The sequence below is a fragment of the Trachypithecus francoisi genome, unplaced genomic scaffold, assembly GCF_009764315.1.
Source record: "Trachypithecus francoisi isolate TF-2019V2 unplaced genomic scaffold, Tfra_2.0 Lachesis_group12, whole genome shotgun sequence".
In the NCBI taxonomy this organism is placed as follows: Eukaryota; Metazoa; Chordata; class Mammalia; order Primates; family Cercopithecidae; genus Trachypithecus; species Trachypithecus francoisi.
The window spans coordinates 108,970,535-108,983,273 of NW_022681457.1; the positions used below are offsets into that span (position 1 = coordinate 108,970,535).

General features: G+C 48.8%; 1 protein-coding gene and 1 pseudogene across 4 annotated transcripts in view; one reads left to right on the forward strand and one right to left on the reverse strand.

Annotated features, from left to right (window-relative positions):
• Window positions 1-12,739, reverse strand: part of TMEM51 (transmembrane protein 51) — a 73,453-nt gene that overhangs the window by 20,475 nt on the left and 40,239 nt on the right. The window contains exon 1 of one of the 4 annotated variants that reach the window (XM_033228255.1): window positions 9,708-9,721. The exons of 2 other annotated variants lie outside the window; for them this stretch is intronic. The gene's annotated coding sequence lies outside the window, so the exon portion shown is untranslated. Of the gene's footprint in view, window positions 1-7,152; window positions 7,166-9,707; window positions 9,722-12,739 lie in introns of those variants that run through there. One more of the 4 variants, XM_033228254.1, reaches the window with a different exon arrangement.
• Window positions 3,912-10,947, forward strand: LOC117093584 (annotated as a pseudogene).

The window sequence follows — 12,739 nt, forward strand, 5'->3', positions numbered from 1 at the left end:
ACTTTATTAATTTTATGTATTCTGTTTTGTTTTTATTTATAAAATTTTAATATTTATTATATATTTACTTTTCTTTTCTTTTTTTTTTTTTTGAGACGGAGTCTTGCTCTGTCGCCCAGGCTGGAGTGCAGTGGCCGGATCTCAGCTCACTGCAAGCTCCGCCTCCCGGGTTCACGCCATTCTCCTGCCTCAGCCTCCCGAGGAGCTGGGACTACAGGTGCCCACCACCTCCCCCGGCTAGTTTTTTGTATTTTTTAGTAGAGACGGGGTTTCACCGTGTTAGCCAGGATGGTCTCGAACTCCTGACCTCGTGATCCGCCCGTCTCGGCCTCCCAAAGTGCTGGGATTACAGGCTTGAGCCACCGCTCCCGGTCTATATTTACTCTTCTTAACAATCTATTATGAATATTATTTACTTGATATAATCATAGTCTAATTTCTCAGTTATTTATTATCATGCTTAAACTTCCCAAGCTGATGGAAAGGTTTCTAGAATAAGCCCCATTTCACAGAAGAGGAGCCTGTAGTTAGAGAAGTTAAGAAAGTTGCTCAAAGTCACACGGTGAATGCTGCAGCGAAGAGTCAAACTAGACACGACTCACTCCGAACGATTCGTTTTATCAGGATGAAGGAACTGTGCCTGATCAAACCAACTACTGGGTAAGTAAACAGCCTGTGTGCTGGCAGGTGCCATATACAGGTGTGAGGTGCCTGTGGCATACCCCACTGCCCAGCGCCTCCCAGGCCTCCCACTCCCATGAGGAGACCCTCCCCAGGCTGCGGCTTCCAGAAACTCCCTAGGTCAATTTCAGTCTCTGTGGTCAGGAGATACAATTCCCTGTTTTTCTTAGTGTCGTTTTCCCGTCATAAGAACCAGCTTCCCCAGTGTGAGTCATTCAGTCCCCTGCAACTCTGATACTCATCTGGATGTGTTGTAAATAATTGACGCTGAGATGTTTAATCATAAAACTGGAATTAAGGTTAAAACTGGAATGCAGGGAAGGGGACGGGAGGAGAGATTAAGAGTTTGCATTAGTTTGCTAGGGCTGATATTATCAGCACCACAGACAGGGTGGCTGAAACAAGAGAAATCTATAGGCTGCAAGTCCAAGATCAAGTTGGTTCCTTCTGAGCAGGGTTGGTCCCTTCTGAGGCCTCTCTCTGTGGCTTGTAGACAGCCGCCTGTTCCCTGTGTCCTCATGTGGTTGTCCCTTTGTGTGTGTCTGTCTTAATCTCTTTTTTTTTTTTTTTTTTTTTGAGACAGAGTCTCACTCTGTTGCCCAGGCTGGAGTACAGTGGCATGATCATGGTTCACTGCAGTCTCGATATCCAGGCTCAAGCAATCCTCCTGCCTTAGCCTCCTGAGTAGCTGGGGACTATAGGTGCATGCCACCAAGCCTGGCTAATATATAATATATTATTATATAATAATATAAATATATTATATATATATATATATTTTTTTTTGGTAAAGATGGAGCCTCCCAGTATGGCCCACGCTGGTCTTGAATCCTGGGCTCAAGTGATCCTCTTCTTACAGGACACAAGTGATACTGGATTAGGACCCACTCATATGACTTTACTTCACCTTAATCCCCTATGTAAAGGCCTTATCTCCAAATGCAATCCCATTCTGATTACTGGGGACAGGGGGCTTCAACATAGGAACTTGGAGGGGGTGCAATCCAGCCCACGTTTGCTTCGCTTAGCCCCTTTCCCACTGTGTAATAAAAAATATCTACCCTGGACCGAGCGCTCACAACCTCCGTGGTATTGCTAATGTGTTTCACACATCACCTCCCAGCAGCCCCGAGAAGGAAGTGCTATGGTCCCCACTTCACAGAGAAGTCAGGGCTCATCAGCACACAGGAGGGAGCTAAATCCCACCTCTGTCCAGCGGCAGTTAGGATATACTATTGGTCTCATAGGGTTGAGGAGTGAGTGTGTTATCCACGTGGAGGGTTATCCAGCGGAGTGTTTGGCTGGCTGTGTGCAGATACCACAGGGAAAGCCACATCATTTCAGAGCTGGAGGGCCCTGGTGACAGAGAAACATGAAGATTGGGGAGATGGGGGACTACGGCAGCTGAAGGTCAGGACCGTGGCATGCATCTGCTTCACTAGCTGCTCCCTACGCGCCTCAGAGCCTCAGTTTCCTCATCTGTGTTTGGTGCTGCCAAGACATGATGCTGCAGGAAAAAAGCTGGCGCTATGATTCCCCCGACCCGTGGCTAGCCCACCCTCACAACCATCTGCTCTCCTGGGTTTTAAAATCTCTGTGAACCGGCTGGGCGCGGTAGCTCATGCCTGTAATCCCAGCACTTTGGGAGGGCAAGGCGGGTGGATCACCTGAAAGTCAGGAGTTCGAGACCAGCCTGGCTAATATGGTGAAACCCTGTCTCTACTTAAAATATAAAAAGTTAGTCGGGCGTGGTGGTGGGCACCTGTAATCCCAGCTACTCAGGAGGCTGAGGCAGGAGAATCGCTTGAACCCAGGAAGTGGAGGTTAAAGTGAGCAGCGATTATGCCATTGCACTCCAGCCTGGGTGACAAGAATGAAATTTGTCTCAAAAAAAAAAAGAAAAAAAAAGTCTCCTTGAACTAAACAAAGACACAATGGACTTTCTTCACAGCCAGCATGCCATTCAGAAGTGGTCTCATTGTCTATAGAGAAGCCCTGGTGAAACTTAAATGCTGGAAAACGATTTCACAGGGCTCATTGGACACATCTTGGGTGTTTTTCCCTCTGCCACATCAATCTGTAAACACCAAGCAGGTCCCAGCTAAGGGCCGGAAATGGGGCTGACCTTCTGAGGAATGCACCAGAGAGACCTGGCCGAGGTGAGATGTCACCTGTCCAGTACAGCTCACCTCCAGGCACAGTGAGCCTGCTGCTCTTTCCTCCTTCTCCCTGTGCTGGAGGGAGAGAAAGAAAAGACAGCGTGCTGATTCACTGGTCTGACGTTTCCATTTGGTCAGCAGGGTGGTTTAGTTTTGCCGATTGACCAGGTGGGGTGGCTCATGCCTGTGATCCCAGCACTTTGGGAGGCTGAGGTAGGCGGATCACTTGAGGTCAGGAGTTCAAGACCAGCCTGGTCAACATGGTGAAACCCCGTCTCTACTAAAAATACAAAAATTAGCCAGGCATGGTGGCGGGCACCTGTAGTCCCAGCTACTCAGGAGGCTGAGGCACCAAGAATCGCTTGAACCCGGGAGGCAGAGGTTGTAGTGAGCTGAGATCACGCTACTGCACTCCAGCCTGGGCAACACAGTGAGACTCTGTTTCAAAAAATAATGGTAATACTAATTTTGCCTATTTGTGGTTCCCAGTATCCATGTTCCCCTTCCTCCATAGTAAGCTGATGCTTGGCTGTCCATGACTTCCTAGAATAAAGATAGCAGTACCCAGCCTGTTAGGCAGTTCACTAGCTGTTGCATGTGACTAAGCAGGGTGTGTAAAGCGGGTGGGGCACATTCAGGAAGGGAAGCATTCTTAAATGAAGAGACATATCTCCGCCTGCTTCCCACTTCCTATTGGTTCTAGTGCAGATGTGATGGTTGGAGCTCAAGCAGCCATACTGGGGTATGAGGTAGAGAATGGCAGAGCAACAAGACAGAAGGAGCCTAGGTCCCTGAGGATCACAGTGCTGCCTTTTCAGCCTTGGACTGCTGACCTCTGGACTCTGTTTACATAAGAGAAAAATAAGGTCTATCTTATTGCATCTGATTTTTCTTTTTTCTTTTGTCATGTATAGCCAAAGCTAAGCCTGCCCACACAGGCTGAGAGGCCCACAATTGTGGGAGGAAAGGTGGCAGCTGGCTGGATGCAGATACCACAAGGAAAGGGACATCGTTTCAGAGCTGGAGGGCCCTGGTGACAGAGACACGCCTAGATCAGGGAAGTGGAGGGCTATGGCAGCTGAAGGCAAGGACCCTGGTGTGCATCTGCTTCACTAGCTGCTCCTTCCACCCCTGAGAACCTTGGTTTCCTCATCTGTAAAATGGCAATAATGATACCATCCTGACGAGAGAGTACACAGAGCCTGTGCCCATAATCGGAGCACTGGTCACAACACACGCTTGGCAGGAATGAGGTGAGTGATTCAGTACGGGGCTTTTGGAGAGAGCCTCAGCCAGAAGCAGGGTAAGAAGATGGCCTGGGTAAAGATGCAGAGAAGGCCTCTTCAGTCAGCGAAGCCAGGAAGCCCTGAAAACACAGGGTCCGAAGGTCACAGGAGGAGGTGTCCAACACGGAGGGGCACCGGTCAGTCTCAAGGGCCCCAGAGAAGTTGAGAGGATGCTGCTGTTTTACCTGCCCAGCAGCCACTCCCATCCTGCTGGGAACAGTGCCTGGTTTTCCTTCTTTAGGGCCCTCCCCATTCTCAGTCCATACGGTTGACCTTGATTCTGGCTCAAGGTTGCAGGCACATGCCCAGGCCTGGCCAGTCAGGGCGTTCCCACACTCTGAGGCACAGTGATAATTTCAAGATGGAAACGTAATCCACGCTGGGCCAGTGAGTTTCAAATTTCAACTTTCCCTGGAATTGCTGAGAAAGAGACACTCCTCCATTGCACATGCAGCTCAGAGTGGCGGGCAGAGAAAGCCTGCCAGGGAATGAATGAACACAGCAAAAAGCAGAACCAAATGACAGGGAGTGAGTCCTCATGACACTGTTTGCAAACTTGGATCCCGCTGTGTCTGAAGAACAACCCCTGGAGTGCTCAGTGCTAAGAGCTCATTCATTATATTGAGTTTTCTGTCCCCTGCATTTGAAAGAGTCCTAGAATGCCAAAACTAGAAACTGAATTCTAGTGAACACTTATGTTTAGAATTCTCCACTACATCTCAGGGCCAACTAGCTGAATTAATAAGTGACTTGAAATTATGTTGTCATTGTTTTTTAATGCACCTACTTGTTCACAAATCTCTTTAAATTGGAAATTGGGAAAACAGTTTTTTTGAAATGACATATAAAATCGGATGGCCATTCTGGTACCAGTCTGGAAGCACTTAATTCAATAAAATTAAAGGGTGGGTACAGTGGTTCATGCCTGTAATGCCAGTGCTTTGAGAGGCTGAAGTGGGAGGACAACTTGAGGTTGGGAGTTTGAGACCAGCCTGGGGCAAACATAGAAAGACCCTGTCTCTTGTTCTGTGTGCTGGTGGCACACATTTGTAGTCCCAGCTATTCAGGAAGCTGAGATGGGAGAATCACTTGAACTCAGGAGTTTGAGGCTGCGGTGAGTTATCATCACACCACTGCGCTCCAGCCTGGGTAACAGAGTGAGACCATGTCTCTAGAAAACAAAGTCTCCACATACCCCATCACAGTGGTATGCTGGTAAACTGGCTCTCTCTCCCTCCCCCTCTCTCTTTCACATGTGTGCATGTGCACGCACGTACACACACACAGATGCATACACACACAGCCCAGATTTGTAGTGATTGCCACTGCCCATCGCTGTGGTGTAAATACTCCCATCACAGCACTATTGAGCTACTGACACAATGTCACTGAATTCGGAGTAGGGAGGAGATGTGCACAACTGGCTGTTGCAAAATGGTCCAAGCTCACTCTGGCCCTGTTGCAAAGTAGTCCAAGCTCACTTTGGCACAGCACGGCAGATCTCCACCTGAGTTCACATCCCACACAGGGGGCGTGGGTAAGGCTGTCCACTGCAGATGGCTGGAGGCAGTCTGGGTGTCTCTGAGTGGGGGATGGATGGGTGGATGAGCTAGGTGCACACCATGCAGTGCCGTGCAGTTGTCAGATGCAGTGAGTGAGAGGCACACACAGCAAAGTCACCGGAATGAAAACTCAGGGCTGAGGACTGCCTCCATTTTTTAAGTGAGGGGGAGGGAACTTTTTGCCTTGAGTAAGCCACTGAGTTGCAGGCCTCTGAGGACCCACACATAATTGATACTCTCAGCACATCTCAGAAAAAGTAGCTCAGCCAGGACTGCTTGGGCTTCTTTCCCACAAGCCACGTCTCCTGGGAATCCTGCTGGGTCAAGGCCGAGGGCAGTCAGTTGGGCAGCAGATGCCGTTAGGAGCTGGGCTCTGTGCTCAGGCTGCTGGAGTCTGGAATCAGGCTCAGTACCCACTAGGTGTGCAACCCGGGGCCAGCTCTTCCCTGAGTCTCAGAATGGGGGCCATGTGAGGACAAAGTGACATGTGATGTGGCAAGCCCCAGCAGGTAGTAATCTCAGAACTCAAGGAAGAATCAATGAATCAAGAGACTCATCAAGGGACTCAGAGAAGGAGCTAGAACATCCTAGAGAATGAGGGCAAAACCGGTTCCTTTGAAGTAGCCTAGAGAAGATGAACGAGGGTGGGGGACTCATGGGAACAAACTTTGGGGACAAGCAATAAACTCTGTGGGACTCTAGATGTGGTCAGTCTGCATTGGGATGTGCTATTAAAGTGTAAAACACACACCAGATTGCCAAGGCTTATCAGGACAAAAAAAAATCTCACTAACATTTTTATATTAATTACATGTCGAGATGACATATTTTGGATATATCAAGTAGAGTATATTATTAAAATTAATTTTCCTGTTTCTTTGTCATTTTATAAAAAGATATGGTTACCAGGAAATTTAAAATTATATATGGGGCAGGCTGGTGCGGTGGCTCACGCTTGTAAGCCCAGCACTTTGGGAGGCTAAGGTCAGCAGATTGCTTGAGCTCAGGAATTCGAGACCAGCCTGGGCAACATGACGAAACCCCATCTCTACAAAAAATACACACACAAAAAACTAACTGGGCATGGCGGTGAGTGCCTGTAGTCCCAGCTACTTGGGAGGCTGAAGTGGGAGGATTGCTTGAGCCTGAGCAGCGGAGGCTGCAGTGAGACGAGATTGCGTGACTGCACTCCAGCCTGGGTGATACACAGCAAGACCCTGTCTCAAAAAAAAAAAAAAAAGAAAAGAAAAGAAAAGAAGGCCGGGCGCGGTGGCTCAAGCCTGTAATCCCAGCACTTTGGGAGGCCGAGACGGGCGGATCACGAGGTCAGGAGATTGAGACCATCCTGGCTAACACGGTGAAACCCCGTCTCTACTAAAAATACAAAAAAAACTAGCCAGGCGAGGTGGCGGGCGCCTGTAGTCCCAGCTACTCGGGAGGCTGAGGCAGGAGAATGGCGTAAACCCGGGAGGCGGAGCTTGCAGTGAGCTGAGATCTGGCCACTGCACTCCAGTCCGGGCGACAGAGCGAGACTCCGCCTCAAAAAAAAAAAAAAAAAAAAGAAAAGAAAAGAAAAAGAAAAAGTAAAATCATATATGGGTCTTGAATTCTTTCCATTTGATGGTGTTGCTGCAGGTGAGCTCTTGAATTTATGGTCGGGAAAATAAAATTGCTGGCTGAAAAAAGTGAAGTAGGGGATAGCCAATCAGAATGGGACAGAACCCAATATCATCCAGGGAAATGAGAAAGACACAATGTGCAAGACCACAGCCAACAACAGGCACGTGGAACATGTTAGGATGGGTGCCCTGGATGGAATGGGAGAGGGGAGAAAAGAGGAATAAAGGAATAACAACGAAAAGATAGGAAGCAGCTCTGTAGAGCCCACTAACAAAGACAAGGTACAAACTGAGAATTGCATTAACCTAGCCCTCTGCGCTGAGGCCCAGCACCTCTCCAAATCCACAGAGAAATGCTGGTTCCCCAATTCCACAGCAACAGGGAGCCACGGAGTCCACTGCTGTGGCCAGTGCAGTTCCAAGGGGCATGTGGCAGGAACAGACTGGTGGACAGAATGGGGGGCTGAGCTCCACCAGGTGGCCTGGTGACAATCACACGTGGCTTGCTGTGGGGTGGCCAGAGGGAACTATCTTTCATCAAGTTTCTGAGGCTTAGGAGGATAGGAAGAACACCTCACTAACATTTTTATATTAATTACATGTTGAAATGACATATTTTGAACATGTCGAGCTAAATATATTATTAAAATTAATTTTGCCTGTTTCTTCGTCCTTTTTAAAAAAGGTGTGGTTACCAGGAAATTTAAAATTATATATGGGCCTTGAATTCTATTTCTGTTGGAAAGTGTGGCTGCAGGAGGTAAGCTTTCAAGGGTGTGAATTTTTGTCATTTTTGTTCACTGCTCTCTCTGTCCAAGAACAAGCCTGGCACAGGCCAGAAGAGCTTAACAGATGTTTGTTGAATGAAGGAGTAGCGCAGCACAGTGGTATAGTGGAATTTGTTGTGTGAAATCAGTAGTTGGCTTAGCAGTAGAGTGGAATATAGATGGATTTGGAGTCTGTGTGATATAGATTTAATTTTGTACACCCCTTGGCAATGCACTTCATCTCCTCATCTGTTAAAAAGAAAATGGTGGCCAGGCGCAGTGGCTCACGCCTGTAATCCCAGCACTTTGGGAGGTCGAGACGATCCCTTGAGGTCAGGAGTTCGAGACCAGCCTGGACAACGTGTTGAAACCCTATCACCACTAAAAAAAAACCAAACACACATCTCTACTAAAAAACAAACAAACAAACAAAAAACAAAAATTAGCCAGGTGTGGTGGTGCACACCTGTAATCCCAGTTACTCAGGAGTCTGAGGCAGGAGAATCACTTGAACCCAGGAGATGGAGACTGCAGTAAGTGGAGATCATGGCACTGCACTCCAGCTTGGGCGACAGAGTGAGACTCTGTCTCAAAAAAAGAAAGAAAAAGAAAAAGAGAATGCTGTCTACTTCCCCAGCCACTTCTGAGAGTCCAGGTCCGGCACAGGACAGGCACACAACAAGCTGTTGTTGTCATTTGCTGTGGGAAGCCTGGGGAGGCCAGAGAACAGTGCCACAGGGCTGTTACCGTTCTGGGAGTGTGAATGATAACTCCAAGTTAGGTGCCAGCCTGTGATCTCAAGCAGCTGCTGAGAGGTTTATCCCAAGACAGAAGGGCCCATATCCATCCCACTGCAGGAACCGCAGCCAGTTTCCCCACAAAGACAGGCAGTGGCAGCCTGGAGAGGGAGGCCTAGGGTCGGCAGCAGGTGCAATTGGGGACTAAGGGAGGTACCTCCATGGGCCACCTGGAATGGCTCTAATTTAGAAACCCCCAAAGTGACAGGGCAGGCTGTTCTGTGGGCTTCTCAGATTCCTCCCCAGAGGGGCCCTCTGCGGGCTGCTATGCTGGTGCTGTGCCTTGGCGCCTCCGTGCTGGGCTAACAACCTCTGAGAGCACCCGCCCGAACGTCCTTGGGAGCCGGTGAGCGGCGGCCCTCATTGGGACCCTTCTGTGGGCCCAGGGGGACAAAAGTGGCTCTTAATCCAGCACATGCACAATGAAGCAAGTCAAAGGATTTAGTATGAAGCGCAGAAGCAAAACGTGACAAACAGCAAGCAGTAGGTGGTACACATTTGTGAGTGGGGCAGCATTTCCTTCTCCCACTGCTGCTGAGGTGGCAGAAATCAGTCGAATTCAATACGAAATGGAAGAGACCAAAGGTATTGGTCAGCGAATGAGGGTCCCAGAAAAGTTAAAAGTAGCACCACTGGCCAGGCACGGTGGCTTACGCCTGTAATCCCGGCACTTTGGGAGGCCGAGGTAGGTCAATCACAAGGTCAGGAGTTCAAGACCAGCCTGGCCAAGATGGGGAAACCCCGTCTCTACTAAAAATACAAAAATTAGCCGGGTGTGGTGGTGGGCGCCTGTAATTCCAGCTACTTGGGAGGCTGAGGCAGATAATTGCTTGAACCCGGGAGGCGGAGGTTGCAGTGAGCCAGTAGATCATGGCACTGTACTCCAGCCTGGGTGACAGAGCAATATTCTGTCGAAGGAAGGAAGGAAGGAAGGAAGGAAGGAAGGAAGGAAGGAGGAGGGGGGGAGAAAGAGAAAGAAGGGAGGGAGGAGGGAAGGGAAGGAAAGAAGGGAGGGAGGGAGGGAGTGAGGGAGGGAAGGAAGGAAGGAAGAAAGGAAGGAAGGAAGGAGAGAAAGAGAGTAGCACTGCCAAATGCTGTGTTCCAGATGCTAGTGTGATCATGCAGATTCTGGAGAGGGTTGGTGTTGCAAGAAATAATGAAGATATTCCACTTTCAAGACCAGCAGATTTTGACCTTATTCAATCAACTCCCTTTAACCCTTGGTGCTAAAAACACCACCTATGTACTCATGCTAAGTGAAGGACCACTAGATTTTCTGGATTTAGAAAGATCTCCTACAACCCCTGAAAATGAAGAAAGCTGTGCAGTCGGCAGACTAAAGAGAGCACGATCTATGAGTGAAAATGCTGTTCATCAAAATGGACAGCTGGTCGGAAACGATTCTCTCGGCCGGGTGCGGTGGCTCAAGCCTATAATCCCAGCACTTTGGGAGGCCGAGACGGGCGGATCACGAGGTCAGGAGATCGAGACCATCCTGGCTAACACGGTGAAACCCCGTCTCTACTTAAAAATACAAAAAATTAGCCGGGCGATGAGGCGGGCGGCTGTAGTCCCAGCTACTCGGGAGGCTGAGGCAGGAGAATGGCATAAACCTGGGAGGTGGAGCTTGCAGTGAGCTGAGATCCGGCCACTGTACTCCAGCCTGGGTGGCAGAGCAAGACTCCGTCTCAAAAAAAAAAAAAAAAAAGAAATGATTCTCTCCTCGTGTCGTGCGGCAGGCCTGCTCCCGCCACTTCTAATCCTCATCATGACGACGTCAGGTATGGCATTTCAAATACAGACGCAACAACTGAAGGGACATCGGATGACCTGACTGTTGTAGATGCAGCTTCACTAAGACGACAGATAATCAAACTAAATAGATGCCTACAACTTCTAGAAAAGAAAAACGAAAAACGTGCTAAAAGAGAAATGGTCATGTTATTGAATTACCGTAGCTTTCTGGCTGCTTAACAGCTGGCTCTGGTTTTGCCGCTAGAGTAACATCAGCTCTCAAAAATATTGTCTCAACAGCTGGAAATATGAAAGATTTGCAAACTTAAAAAAAAAAAAAAATTCCTCCCCAGAGAAGCAATGACTACTGAAAATATATTTGCATTTAGGATGAGTGATCTAGGCCGAGGAGGAGGAAGGGAAATTGGCAGTCATCTCACAGCCGTGCTCTGCTACTCATTAACATGAGGCTTTGGGCAGATGAAGGAACCTCTCTGGGCGTGAGTGTCTGTGTCTCTAGCATAGGAATGGCAGTGGTGGCTGCTCTTCCCAGCAGGGGCCTCCAGGGGCCAGGTGGAGTGACTCGGACCAGTGACTGTTCTTCAGCTGACTCTACGTGGGTGAAAACCTGATAAATGGCTATCTACCTTCCCAAGAAGGGCTGCGTTAATTTCATGTTGCTTCCCCAGCCACTTCTGATGTAGCAAACTGCCACCAACTTAGTGGCTTCAAGCAACACAAAGGTATTCTCTTGTCGTTCTGGAGGTCAGAGGTCTACAATAAAGGTGACCAAGGACTGTGTTCCTTCTGGAGGCTTCTGGGAAAAAATTCATTTCCTTCCCTCTTCCAGCTTCTAGAGGCCACCTGCCCTTGGCTGCTGGAACCTTCTTCCACCTTCAAAGCACATCCTTCCAGCTTCTGCTTTGGTCACCACACCTCCTTCTCTGACTCTGGCCTGCCTGCCTCCTCCTTATAAGAACTCTTGGGGGGCCGGGCACGGTGGCTCACGCCTGGAATCCCAGCACTTTGGGAGACCGAGGCTGGCAGATCACCAGGTCAGGAGATCACGAACATCCTGGCTAACACAGTAAAACCCCATCTCTACTAAAAATACAAAAAATTAGCTGGGCGTGGTAGCATGTGTCTGTAATCTCATCTGCTGGGGAGGCTGAGGCAGGAGAATTGCTTGAACCCAGGAGGTGGAGGTCGCAGTGAGCTGAGATAGCACGACTGCACTCCAGCTTGGTGACAGAGTGAGACTCTGTCTCAGAAAAACAAACAAACAAACAAAAAAACCAATAACAACAACAAAAAACTCTTGGCACTACATCATGCTCACTTGGATAACCCGGGATCAGGTTCCTGTCTCAAGAGCCTTAACTTAATCACACCTTTTACCATATAATGTAAATAGTCACAGATTCTAAGATTAGGATGTAGATCTTTTGGGGGTGGGGTAGGGGGCATTATTTAACCTACCACAAGGGCCACAGGCACAATCCTGCATAATTTAAAGGGAATTCACTGGCTTTTCCTGGACTGTCTCCCAGGATAAGATTCCCTGCCCCGGCATCTGGCGGCAGGGCTCTTGCAGCTTCAGGTGGATCTAGACAATGTGTGTCAGGTTCCAAGTTGGGAGGGGTACACATTTTATCAGAGGGCTTTCCGTTTTTAAAAGCATGCATCTTCACATCGTGCTCAGAACAGCTAACACGCATCAAATGCTTCCTCTGAGCCTGGATGACCTCATGTCATCACGAAGCAGCCACCACTGCCAATCCCATGCTAGAGTCACAGACACTCGGGCCCAGAGAGGTTCCTTAACCTGCCCAAGGCCTCATGTTAATAAGTAGCAGAGCACAGCTGTGAGGCAGATAGTGAGTCCAGAGTCCATCCTCTCAACCCCTCTAAAATCCTGTCTCTCACCTGCCCCCAAGCCCTGCTCTAAAAGAAGGAGTTTGTCATCTACACACCAGTTCCATGAACAAAGCAGTCCTTTATCTAAGGTCAGAAGCAGAGGTTTGCTTTGACAGAGAGAGGGAAGGGGACGAGGGGTTGTCCCAGGCCGTCAGTAGCAAAGACAAATGCCACTGTCTTAAGTAACGTGCCTTGGAAGACAGGGGTCAAGGCTGAA